Source organism: Tupaia chinensis, unplaced genomic scaffold, assembly GCF_000334495.1.
Source record: "Tupaia chinensis unplaced genomic scaffold, TupChi_1.0 Scaffold000112_1, whole genome shotgun sequence".
Lineage (NCBI taxonomy): Eukaryota > Metazoa > Chordata > Mammalia > Scandentia > Tupaiidae > Tupaia > Tupaia belangeri.
Genome location: NW_006159576.1, coordinates 524,526 through 536,207, shown reverse-complemented (window position 1 = coordinate 536,207; position 11,682 = coordinate 524,526). Strand labels below are relative to the sequence as shown.

Sequence of the window (11,682 nt, the reverse complement as noted above, 5' to 3'; positions counted from 1 at the left end):
GGGGGTTTCTTGTGTGGAATGGAAATCCTTCTATATATAAGTAAGTGGCAGATTTTATGCACTTAGAGAATTCTGGGCCAGCCATTGGCACAGAGTGGTGAAGGCGCTGGAGTCCACATGGCTGACCGTGGTTTGAGTCCCAGACCTGGTAGCTTGCTTCCCACTTTCTCTTTCTCTAGTGAGTGCATGTGACCTATAACAAGTTAAAACAATAATAATAAATAAAAAAATTTTTAAAGGAAGATTCAATGTATCTCCAAATGCCTTTAAGTTACTGCTCAAATCACAACTTTCTATCGGAGGAAAAAAAGAGCCTTCAAATAGCTTTAAGGTCTATTTCACTAGCAACTTAGAATGCAAAGTATTTCATTTTTAAACTTCTAAAATTTGAAAACAAGATAGCCTAAGTTAAATATTAATAATATAATTTTCAAAGCTGAATGTGCTCATTTGGAGTTCAGCATTTTTACTCAAACTACAAAAACAACTCCCTGAGACTCCTACATGAAAACATTACTATTTTGATGATCCATGATTAGATGCACTGATCAATCTCAGTAGCATCCCTTTTTGATCCTTGGTAAGGGTTTAGAAAATTCTAGAACAAATGCATTTTTCCCCTACTCTTATGCTGACAATTTTGTTCCGAATGCCTCCTGAGAGGATTATAGCTGTCATATGCAGGAATGACACTTCATTCTCACTTTCATACACGTCAGAAATCAGCGTGGAAATACATCTGCATCAAGCTCTGCCTGTGCACCAGCGGGAAGAATGCTCGTGATTACTCCTGAGCTGACAGCACCTTCTCATGATCTGGGTGAGTTCCCCTATGCTGACCTGATAAGATACAAGCAGCTTGGTTTTATCCAGGACAGGAAGTTGCTGCTTATCCTTCCGTTGTCCTGTATCACTGGAATTTTGAAAGGATGCTGCTCTTGGATAAGTGGGACATTAACGCTCAGTTCCAAGGTGCGGCGCTGAGTGAAGGCCTTGTCTGACCACTAGTGCACCAGGCTGCTCGGGGCGGTTGCTAAGAAACAACAGCAACATGGTAGAGTTGGCCTTTGGGACAGCGGCATCTCATGTCCAAAGTTCTAACTTTGGTTCCTACTAGATACGTGTCCATATATATGTATATACAATATGTGTGTGTGTGTGTATATATATACATTTTTAAAAGTAATCATTTTATTGAACTTTATTTATTTAACTTATTTAGTTTAATTTGACCAGAGAAGGACAGAAAGAGATAGAGAGAGAGAGGGAAAGTGAGAAAGCAAGCTGCCAGGTCCGGGACTTGAACTGTAGTCCATATGAGCGTCCAGCACTCTTAACCACCACACCACCTGCCAGCCCCTATTATTTTTTTTTTAAACAAATTGTGGGAAGAAATACAGAACTTTAAGATGAATTTTGAAATCAAATTCATTGTAGATTCAGCCAGAGGGAAAAAAATCTTAAGGCTCCAGGTACTATAAAACACTGCAGAGGGCCTAGTTTGGGGTTCTTTCTTCTAATAGGAATATGGAGAAACCAGGGGGGTTCTTAGGAAAAATAAGTAAAGATTAGAAGGTGGAAAATAGAATATGTAAGGAAAGGCCTGGTGGTTTCTTTTCCAAATGAAGAACAACTGGCCTCGAAGTCTTGTGTCTGCTCTTTTATTAACCCCTCCAGTAAATACCTGCTAAGTACCAGGCACTGTGGTGAGGTGTTGTCCTCTGCTTGCTACATACCAGGCACTGTGGTGAGGTGTTGTCCTGTGGGGGGAGGCAGGCATTGGCATATATGTTGTGATAATTGCTGTGGCTGGGTTGTGCTAAGGGAGTTAGATTGTAAGTGCTGTGGACTCTGGATAAGGGGCAGGTGGGCCTGGGAGGCCGGTGACCAGGGAAGCTTTCAGACCAGGTCAGGTTTGACCCAAGGTTTACAGATGGCATGAGTTTTCCTGGTGAAGAGAGAAGGGCATTTGAGAAGGCATGTGCAAAATAAATAAAAATGTACGAGGTGGAGGATTCTCAAGATTATGATGGAGAGGGCATGAGACAGGAGTGGATTGGACTGCCAAAGAAATGATAGTGGGCAGGGTAGCCAGTAGGGACTGGACAGCAAAGAAATGATAGTGGGCAGGGTAGCCAGTACCTTGCTTGCTATTCTTAAGAATTTGGAACTGTTGGTAGCAGTGGATGGCATAATGGTTATGTCACTGGACTTACCACGTAATTGACCACATGCAAGTCCCAGACCTACTAACTTAAAACTCACACCAGGTGCATGTGCATGTGTGCCCAAAATCCCAAGAGGAGAATGGTGGAGAAGAGATTGTGGCATGGCCATCCCTTAGGGGATGATATCTGTCGCTCTATCTCTTTGGCAAGTGCATGCACCCTGTAGCAAAAATCTCTCTCTAAAAATAAATAAATAATAAAATAAAAAATAAAGATTTTGGAACTGTCTTAAAGGCAGTAGGAAGCAGCTGAAGGTTATTCATCTGGGGAGGAATACTATCATATTTGCATTAAAAAAATAAAAGCCTTTGTGGAGGCTTTTCATGAGGAGAAAGTTGATGAACTCTTCCTACCTAGGAGGGGAAGAATAGGAGGGGAAAGCAGAGATGTAAGGATTGAGCCCTGGCAAGAGTTTGATAAGACAATGATCTTGACCTGAGGGTGGTTAGATGGATTGGGAAAGGAATTGATAGAATCTTCAGATCTGAAGGTGTTGTAGTCTTCTTTCACATTTTAAGTTGCATTTCTGATTGCAGCAAGAGGTTAGATGTGTTCAGATTTCATGAAGTGTGTTTCTTAGAAGAGTCGTTCCATCTATGGGTGAATGAACAGCTTCAGTGCTTTCCAAAAGTGTGTCTTGGACCTAACTGAATACGCACATCTACAGTGTTTACTGCAGGACGTTTACTAAGTGGGGCAAATGAACGTGCCCTGCGAATCTTTGAGTGGAACTTTGGATTCAGGGTTTCTAGACTTAATTTATCACAAGATCCCTTTAGTGTTCTGTTTTAAGGAGCACTGTTAGTAAAACACAACCAGATACATTCGATTCTGTTCCCAGTACTAAGATTCTTCGCTTAGGTTCTGAAATGGCAAAAAGTACTTAAGATTTAAAATTACTTTTCCATAGCGCTTATCCATTACAAGTGAGTAATCGTAACAGTTCGCAAGAAAAGCTGCCAATATTTAATAACGAGGCAATGACTACTTTTAGAGCCCTTAAGGATAGATAAGTCAGATAAAATATGGACAGATATAATGGCTGCCTTAACTCAAATTGTAGTAAAATCCTAAAAGCCTAATTAATAGGAAATGTGTGAAAACATAGGTTTAATCAGTTCAAGGAATTAAAAGAATATAGGGAGTAGATAGGCTGTCTCTTCTCGCTTCATCTGAAGATATTTCCTAAACAAGTCAAAACTCAGAAAGAGGGTTGGATGTCTAATGTGCAGTTCAGACAAAGGGAGATGGAATTTTGGAGTCATCTAAAGAATGTTGCCATTGGGCGATGCCCGGAATAAGATATGCAATGCTCAAAAAAACTCTCAAGAACTAGATTTTCTAGTGATTGAATGTAATCCTCGGATTGTGAGTAGATTTCAATTTAGATGTCAATTCCAATTAGTTGGTTGTGTTGCCTGGAGCGTTGGATTGCGAAGAGCTGACACCAAGTCTCGGCTCAGGGGAACAAGTGTGGTGACTGACGTGTGGCCTCTCTCTGTGTGAGGAAAGTGAGGGTGATACCCCCTCCCCTTCCTTGCAGTTGCCACCCTTTTTCTATTTTATGTGAAGGTACGTTAGGTCATAAAGGACGCAGATTGAAGAGTCTAATCTGAAGTTCCTTATGAAAGGTTCCAGCAAAGCCAACTAAATCAATTAGTATTCTTACGGGTCTTTGTGCAAACAACAGACCAAGTTGAGACTATACTTACCTTTTTTGCAAATGAGTTAGTTTCTACCTCTTTTTGGTAAAAGGGGGAATGGGAAGAGAAAAAATGTTTCTGAAGAAAATTACAGTGCACTCGTTACTAGATTTTAGCTCTGGCCATATCTGTTTTTTGAGTGTTTAGTATCTACCTACTGTTTGAACAGAATCCTAACCTTTTTTCTGGCTTTAAGTCTTAATCACATTTTTTCTTAACGTTTTCGATTTTGGTTTATTAATGCTAAAACTGCTTTTCTTGAAATTAAAAAAATACATTAAAAAATACCTACTTAATGAGATGCTACCTTATAGTATGTTCATTCTACTCATTGAATTTTTTGCCCGAAGTCAGACATGTGTTTAAAGATATGTTTATAGCAGCTGTACTTACTATCGAAAGTATTTAGATTAATTAAAGTCTATTGTGAATCAATAAAATGTGGAAAAAAAATAAAAGATGTTAATGAGCCGAATTGGGTCAGAAACAACAAGGTGAAAGAGAAGTCATTGCAAAATGATTCAGAAGATCCTATTGAATCATGCAGAATATATGTGACCCTATGGGTATGGAAGAAATTGGTGTAGAAGGGAGCCATGTTCTATTGATTTACTTAGGAATGAAACTTTGCAGAGAGGTGATACATCAGATCCCACACAAAGGAGTCCTTGGTGACAAAGTCTACAAATGTCTTTTGGCACATGAATGTACTTCAAATTCTGTACAAGGGGACTTCAAAAAGTTTGTGGAAAATAGAATTAAAAATAAGTTTATTGGGACAGCAGGTGGCATGGTGGTTGAGGCACTAGACTCCCACATAGCTGACTATGGTTTGAGCCCTGGACCTGGCAGCTTTCTTTCTGTTTCCCTTTGTCTCTCACTGTCTCTGTCTCTCTCTGGTGAGCACATGTGCCTGGTAGCAAATTAAAGAAATACCACTAATGATAAATAAAAATAAAATTAATAAAAAATACAAGTTTGGGACCAGCAGTTAGCGTAATGGCTATGTCGCTGGACTCCCACGTAGTCGACTTTGGTTTGAGTCCCGGACCCGGTGGCTTAAACTCATGCTGGGCGCGTGTGCGTGCATGCCCAAGATCCCGAGAGGAGAATGGAGGAGAAGGGATTGCAGCATGGCCATCCCCCCTGGGGGGTGATTTCTCACTTTCTCTCTGTCTCTCTCTGTCTGTCTGGCGAGTGCACACGCCCTATAGCAAAAACCTCTCCAAAAAAAAAAAATACAAGTTTATTTCAGTTCAAAAAATTTCGAAATCTATGCATAGTTTTTTCAGAATTCACATTTTCCATGAACCTTTTGAAGATTCTCTCCTGTAGTATCTATATGAGAATTTGTGCTGGAGGCAGGAGAGTTCATCTTTCCTGTGAGTACATCAAGTTCACCTTCATGTCTATACTTTGCCAAGCAGGATGTAAATCCTTAGGGAAATTCTCAGTATGACAAAGAAACAATGCAAGAATGAATGAATAAATAAATAAGGTAACGAAACATTCCTCAATGCTGAAGCCATATGGGACAGCCTTGGGTTCAAGTCTTAAGGTTTCCCTGAATTTGCTAGGCGTGTACTCAGGGCCATGATCCTGGATGAGTGGAGCTGGGAGTGGATCATGGCGTGAAGACCCTGTTCAGGGTGACTATCTCTCGTTCTCTCTCACAGTTCAAAAAGACAAGAAAAAGACTGAAGAATTTTCTTCACTTTAGTGAATGAGGTCTTTGTTACCCAGAGAGATCCCCCAAGTCTCTGCAATGGGTGACACTTTCCAAAGACAGGACGCTTGACTGGGAATGAGGGAGAAACAAGAGTGATGTGTGTCCTGTGGCTCACATAGCGTCTAGGTGAATTCAGCTACCATCTCTGAGCGGGGCTTGTCCTTTCGGTCAGCAAGCTGCCACCCAAGTGGAATGACGCACCTGATGAGTCAGTTACAACTTCACACCCTGCTCACTGCCCACGTCCCAGCCATTTCTGTTTCTAAGCCAAACAACATAAAAAACAACTCGAGAAAAATACCAAGTAATGTTCTCCTGAGTGTATTTGCAGTAGTGTCTTTTCTGTGGCTACCATTCTGGGCTAGAAAATGGGAGAGCTGGGTAGAAACAGAACTGGAAAGATCTGAGGTCCTCTCTCTGCCTGACCAGCCATTGCCTCAGAATCTTTGACAATTCAACTTTTCTTTTTGTTGTTATTTTAGAGTTTTGTTTTTGTTTTGTTTTTCCCTTAGAGCGAGTGCCCTTGCTAGAGAGAGACAGAAACAGACACAGTGAGAGGGAAACGGAGAAATCACTTCCCAGGGGGGATAGCCACACAGCAATCCCTTCTTCTCCATTCTCCTCCCAACATCTAGGGCATGCATACACATGAGCCTGGTGTGATTTTTAATCTTCCAGGTCCAGGACTCTAACTGCAGCTGGCCATGAGGTAGTCCAGCAACATAACCACTATGCCATCGGCTGGTTCTGACAATTCAACTTTTCTGAGTCTGTTTCCATATATATTTTATTTAAAAAAGAGGGCAGTTGAAAGTGGAGACAATGAAGAAAGGAATTGCCTATTGAATGTTCTAGATGTTTTATCCAACGTGTATCTCCACACCATATCTACTGAGCTCAGGAGAAGTGCAGCGAGATGTGACCATGCAGACCGGATGACACAGAAGGAACTGGAGGTCCTCCTGACTTCCCCAGCTAGTGCAGGAAGCTCCCCAGTTTTGTTACACAATGATTTGAGATTTCTATGGTCTCTCTGAAGTTCCAGGTATTTCCATGTCCTATGGTTCTTGAGATGGGCACCAGGAAGAAGGTAGTATTCACTCCTCGTTCCTGTCAGTCCACCTTAAATCTGGGCTGCTTTGAGCTATTTCCCATGGACATGAGAGGATGTGGCTTCTTGGCCTCTTTTCCCTGGGAATGGGCAAAATATCCTGGGGATGGGGCTGGGAACAATCCAGCCATATTCAAAATCACCTTGTCTGGGCTGGCTCCATGGTGCAGTGGTAATGCCCTGCTCCAAGAAAGCCAGATCCCACCTGGTGACTGCAGTTCAAGGCACCTGAACCTGAAATACTCAGTGCTTGTCCCCAGTGCCCAGGATCTGAAGGGCTGGAAGACTGGATGGTGATGTGACCAGACCCTGTGGAGGGCACTCCTCTTTTGCCTCCCATCATTCTCTCATGCTTGCCCATACACTGTATCATGAAGAAAGGAAAAATCATCTTTTAAAAAAAAATCATCTTTTTCTTTGGAAGGTCTGTGCTTCTTATGAACTCATGTCTTTAAACTCAGCACAGACCTAGGTAAAGTTCCTTAGACCACTGGTCCTCAATCTTTTTACTCTCAGAAGTTCTATAAGACTTTAGGAAAACCCTGTCCCTTTACGTGTATTTTCAAGTCAACATCTGAACCTGTGGTACAAAGGCTCTATTTTATATCATCTTCGTACTTTAATTACCTTTTCCTCAAAGTTAGGGAGCTGCGGGTTTGCATCTTTCAGGTCAGATGTTCATGAAACAAGTGAGCGAAACGTTGGGCCAAATCAGACTGGCTATTTCTATCAGGAAAGGCTGACTTCATTTTTATAATTTTACTGCATATAAATGTGGTTCTACATATGTCTGTGCAACCTCGATTGTGAATTTATGAGCAGGGAGACAATGAGGGAGGAAAGGCAAGCAGCCTTGTTCTAGTTTTCTGGGCTTTGTTCCTTGTATCCCTAAAGTGTGTCCCCACTCCTGGGGGTGTCGTTAGTGGCTGGCATAATGGTTAAGGCTCTGAACTCCTGTGTGGTTGACTACTGTTTGAATCCAGGACTTGGTGGATTGAAACTCACATTGTGTGTGTGTGTGTGTGTGTGTGTGTGCACACTCAAATTCCCGAGAGGAAAATGAGGGAGAAGGGATTGTGGCGTGGCCATCCTCCCTGGGGGGAGGGGTGATTTCTTGCTTTCTGTCTCTCTGGTGAGTGCATGTGCTCTTTAGCAAAAATCTCTCAAAAAAACAAGCAAACAAACAAACAAAAACCCAAAACCTCAAAACCAAATGACCTCTTGAGGAACTCTATGTTCCCTTGGTCCCTGGTGTGGTAGTCTGGAAGGGTTACTCCTGGAGCGAGCACACAGAAAACTTAGGCCCCATAGTTTGCCTTGGCTCTCTTTTTAAAAGTAGTTGCAGGGCCATTGGTCAAGAAAGAGAGTAAGAAAAAGGAAGCCTAGGCTAGGCAGTGTCATCCCCAGTAGAGTGGCTTTGTCTTTAGTAGAGCAGGTTTGTCTCCAGTAGAGCAGCTTTGTCTTCAGAAGAGCAGCTTTGTCTTCAGTAGAGTGGCTTTGTCTTCAGTAGAGTGGCTTTGTGTCCAGTAGAGTGGCTTCGTCTTCAGTAGAGAGGGTTTGTCTCCAGTAGAGTGGCTTTGTCTCCAGTAGAGTGGCTTTGTCTCTAGTAGAGCGCCTTTGTCTCCAGTAGAGCGCCTTTGTCTCCAGTAGAGTGGTATCATGAGCAGACATGAGGGAGCTGAGGGTTTGTACATTGATTCTGTTAAAGCTACCTGTGCCTGTGAGCCCTGGAACATCTATACACCCCAAAGTTACTAGTATCCCCATGCGAAGACCTCTGCTTTACATCCTATTACTCATTCTTTAGAGTGTGGGACATGCCCCAGCAGGTCTGATCGTTCTTACCTGTGAATTTGTGGAATAATAAAAGTGAACCAGGCCACCTACCTGTACAACTTGGCCCTCCTGAAGACCTTGTAACTGTGTCATCCAGAGTCATGTGGCAGAGACTCAGGGCCTGGACCCAGTTCTCTCAGTGCCTAAATCAGTGCCTTTTTTTTTTTTTTCTCCTGATCCTACTGCAAAGCCTTTCTTAGTAACATAAGACATAGTCAGCTGAGCATGTGAATGAAAGGGAGGATTTCAAAGGAAGCCTCAGCCTTTGTGGACCATTTCCCACTGTGGTTACTGCCCTAAGGAAGGAACCAGTGCCTTTCCTAGAGCCAGATCTCTGCTATTGGCAGTCTCTCCTTGACCGGAAGAGCCTGACTGGGACCCATATCCCGATAGCCTAATTTTAGCAAAATAAGTTTAGCCATATTCCACACCTCAATACCTGATCACATTCAGATCTTATCAATCACAGGTTGAGCCACCGCCTATAGCTGGAGACCTCATGGGAGGCTTGGGTTTGGTTCCATGGGTTTGGCCAATCTGAAAATATGAGTATGACTGTGCATACCTGTAGTCTTAGCTATTTGGGAGGCTGAAGCAGGAGGATCATGACATGGTGAGTACCTGTCAAAAACACTCCTATATCTGTCTCCCTATCTGTCTGCCTTTCTCTGTCTCCCATAAAGGGGAGGGGGAAAAAAGGAAAATGTCTTTATCCCATCTCTGATCTTCTTGATCTGTGTTCAGCAAGAATCCTGTTAGGTTGGTTTAATCAGAACTCCCACTCCCATGCTTGAGATTCCTCTTAGTAATTTTCTACTCTCATCAACATTCCCATGCTGCTCCTTGGCCATCAGTTCCCATTTTCCCTTGCTGTATTTGGGCTCAAACTCTCTCCTTCACTACAACACCCCATTATAGTAGTCCCTCTCGGGTAAAGTCTTCGTTATCTTCTTTAACAAGTAACACCAATTATTGATTGATTGATGACTGGAGGGCACATGCGCTTGCCAGAGAGAGAGAGAGAGAGAGAAAGAGAAAGCCAGAGAGAGAGAGAGAAAAAGAAAGCCAGAGAGAGAGAGAGAGTGAGAGAGAAAGAGAAAGTGAGAAGTCGTCCCTTTCCCAATGGGACATGGTCACACCACAATCCCTTCTCCATTTCTCCCTCCTTTTGGAATTTTGGGCAGGCATGCACATGTGCCTGATGTGTTTTTCAAGTTGCTGGGTCTGGCACTTGAACTGTGCAGTTGACTATGTGGGACCCAGTTGTCTTAACCACTACCTCCTGCTGACCCAGTGATTAAAAAAAATCATTATAGGGCTTTACATAACTTTAAAAACACTTTGATTTATTAGAGACTTGTTTATTATATTTTTTAGATGTGTTAATTCATAAAATAATGACTTGGTAATCTACAAAACCATTTTCTAGTCTTTTGGGGGGAGTAAAATTCATTAAGTAGTGGAATAAAAGACTGAACAACTCTTAGCCTTTATTAATAAAAGGATAAATTTTCTTTTTTAAAAAACTGTATTTACTTAGAAGCATTCAGAATGTCAACAAAACAGCTGCAACATTTTTTTTTTCAATTACAGAGTGGTATTCAATTAACAGAACAATTATTTCGTATAAGCTGCATCAGAGACAACTGAAAATGAAAAATCTACCATCCCCATATATAACTAATTTGTGCTGTGCACCAACAAGAACCTGCTTTAAATTTCCATGCCAATTTACAACCCCCATACTGTACCAGGCAAGGTTAGTGGCTATTGAAAATACCACTAGGACAGGGCTCTCTAAAGACATTCGGTAGTGTGTTAACTATACAAAAAAAGACACTGTACAGTTTAAAACAAATCTTACACAGCCTTACATTTCATTTTTTTCTTTGGAAGGGGAGTTAAATGCTTTATAGACAAGGAAAAAAACTGCGCTAGAACCAACTTATTAATTATCATCATCTTCATCTTCATCCTCTTCATCTTCCTCTTCCTCGTCTTCTTCATCTTCCTCATCTTCCTCCTCCTCCTTCTTTTTCTTGCTCTTTTCAGCCTTGACAACTCCCTTTTTTGCTGCATCAGGCTTTCCTTTAGCTCGGTATGCAGCAATATCCTTTTCATATTTTTCCTTCAGCTTAGCAGCCTTCTTTTCATAAGGCTGTGTATCATCTGCAGCAGTGTTAGTCCACATCTCTCCCAATTTCTTTGCAACATCACCAATGTATAAGCCAGGGTGTTCTCCTCTGATTTTGGGGTGATATTCAGAACAGAACAAGAAAAAGGCCAAAGGAGGCCTCTTGGGTGCATTGGGATCCTTGAACTTCTTTTTTGTTTCCCCTTTAGGAGGAATATAGGCTTTCATTTCTCTTTCATAACAAGTCTTGTCCGCCTTTGCCATATCTTCAAGCTTTCCTTTCTCTTTAGCAGACATAGTCTTCTACCTCTCTGAGCACTTCTTAGAAAACTCTGAGAAGTTGACTGAAGCATCTGGGTGCTTCTTGTGTTCCTCCCGGCAAGTTTGCACAAAGAATGTATATGATGATATTTTGCTTCTCAACTTCTTAGGATCTCCTTTGCCCATGTTTAATTATTTTTGCTCTGTGAGGCACAGAGTCGCCCAGTGCCTATCCGGCTTTTCACTTGCCCCGGCACTGTCTCTGTGGAGCTCAATGTACTGCAATGACTGTGAGCGCCAAAAGATAAATGATCTACAAATTGTTTCTAAGGATTATTTTTCCCCTGAAGGTCCTGTGTTCTTGCCAGAGAGAGATAGAGACAGAGGGAGAGAAGAAAATACCTTCTGTGGGTAATGGTCATGCCACAATCTCTTCTCCATTTCTCTTTCCTTTTGGGATTTTGGGCACGTGAGCCTGGCGTGTTGTTGCTGGGTCTGGCACTTGAACCACATAGTTAACTGTGTGGGATCCAGTTGCCTTAACCACGTGGCCACAGAGCCAACTCTAGAAGTAATTTTTTGGTAAGTTTATCAATTTCCCACTCTTATTTCTTGAGAGAGAGTGTGACAGAGACCTTGGCAGGCTCTCACCATGCTGTGATCCTTCCCTGAGCCTTCCA

The 11,682-nt window shown here is 42.1% G+C and overlaps 1 long non-coding RNA gene across 1 annotated transcript in view; it reads left to right on the top strand.

The window, feature by feature from the left end:
* The first annotated feature begins 732 nt into the window (after positions 1-732).
* LOC102469942 (uncharacterized) overlaps positions 733-11,682 on the top strand; it is a 76,909-nt gene continuing 65,959 nt past the window's right edge. The window contains exon 1 of the long non-coding RNA XR_333881.1: positions 733-820. This is a non-coding gene — a long non-coding RNA (uncharacterized LOC102469942). The remainder of the gene's footprint in view (positions 821-11,682) is intronic.